A 2,054-nucleotide genomic window follows, 5' to 3' on the forward strand; every position below is an offset into this window, starting at 1 on the left:
AAAAACTTGGGCCACAGCAATGAACAGGTCAGGTGCCTGGGGCCTCCGACAGCTGAACTTCCACTGTTTTAATTATTCTCCATGCTGGGCCTTAGCTCACTTCATTATTCTGATTTCTTTCATCATAATGGAAACAATAATAATAAAACAATACAACTATTTGCAGTGGCCTCTGGCCAAGGCCATTTGATTCAGAGTCAAAGCCTCATATTTATATAGTACTTTTAGTTTGTCAAAATCTAATAAATTTAGTTTCCATATCTGAGAGAAAGCATTTTTAATACAGTGGACATTTCAGATGATTAATTTTATATATTTTAGTCAGTCTATATGCTTATTCTCTATTTTTCTGAAAGTGGAGAACTTAAAAATATTTTGGAAAAGTTCCTTCTCCAATTTATTGTAGTGATTAAGGAGGTGAAGACAATAGTCAGTTAGGTGTTGCTTTCAAAGAAAGAGTGGGGGTGAGAATCCATGTCCCCAACAGAAAGTCCATTGTCTTTTCTAATATACCACATTATATGGTGTCTAATTTGTCTAAAGACATGGGTTTCTTTTTCTATTAGTAGCTCTTCTATTAATAATACACTGCAACTACGACACTTGAGGAAGGAAGGAAATAAACGTGCGTTGAACATCTATTATTTGCCAGACATATCAGTAGGCACTTTAATAACTTTGTGAAAGCTGATATTAACTTCATGGTAGGAATGAAAAAAAGATCAGGAAAATTAAGTAATTTCCCTCAAATTGCACTGGTACCAAGATTTGAATCCAGTCTATCTAACTCCAAAGCCTTTCCACTTTTCATCACCCTGTCTTCCATCTAGGTTGAAGACAACTGCAGAAAGAAAATTGGGCAATCTCTTATGGGAGTAAAACTCACACTAAAAACCAAACACCTCTTGTCTCCCCAGCAGCCTCCCAAGGTTGAAGAAAGGAACAATGGAGCTCTGCTATGCCCAGGAATTATGCCTAGAGTCTGAAATCTGAGTGTATCATTCAGATCACTTCTTTTTTTTCTCCTCAGAGATTGTCTCTCTGATCTCATTTAAATTTTTAGTTTTTTCCGTAATGATGGGAAGTTTCAAGCATGCACTAAACTAGAGAAAATATAAAATGAACAACTGGATTTTCATCACCTGGCCTTGACAATGTCTCAGCTAATGTTATACTTAGTAAATACTGACATAAATGAGAGCTTGTGTGTACTGGTGGGGAGTAGATAACAGATCATATGCTTTCATCTTTTAGGCCCTAGTTCTTCCCCCAGTGCAGGATGCAAATTTTTTTCTCACAGTACAAAGTCCTAATGGGTTGCCAGCAGTGACATTTTAAAGAGAAAAGTCTGAGAGAGAACAATAAATCGAGTATCAAAACAAGACAAAGGAGGGATATACATATTTCACCTTGGAAATAAAGCAACGTTAGAGGAAGAGTGTGAAAATTAGTGGCATGAAAACATACTTCCCCATGTGTGCATGTATATTGGTTCCATTCAAGGTTGGGAAGGGTCGTAAAAGGGTGTGACTGTTAGGGTGAGTCCACTGGATTACCTGAGGGACAAGATTGTCCTTTGCCGCATGGAGTGGACCTCTGGCATTGCAGCTCTTCTGCCCTAGGGGAAATGGAGACTCAAGGAAAGAAACTTGTTATGCTCTCATTTTTCAATTATCCACACAAATGCTTGGAAACAGAGGCATGGGTAGTAGAAGAAGATGGGAGATAATTAAAAAAAAATAGCATTTACTTTGGAATGTATTGTTGTACTTAACTTTTTTTTTTTTTTAGGGGGTGTGTCTCTTCTGGCAATTCCCTTTAAAGGACATAAAGAGGCCGTTCTGCTGACCAGACCCTGTCAGAGCTGTTTTCTTGTTCTGTCAACCTTCAGCCACACTGCCCATCCTGTCTCTCTCTCTTGGCATCTTCCTTCTCTGGTAGGAAGGGTTTCAAAGAGGCTTTGGCCTTTACAGAATATAAACTGGTATTTAAATATTGACAAAGTTGCAATTAAGCAGATGAGATTCTGAGAGTTAAGCTGGAATTTTCCAGAA

The sequence above is a fragment of the Choloepus didactylus genome, chromosome 10 (genome assembly GCF_015220235.1).
Source record: "Choloepus didactylus isolate mChoDid1 chromosome 10, mChoDid1.pri, whole genome shotgun sequence".
NCBI lineage: Eukaryota > Metazoa > Chordata > Mammalia > Pilosa > Megalonychidae > Choloepus > Choloepus didactylus.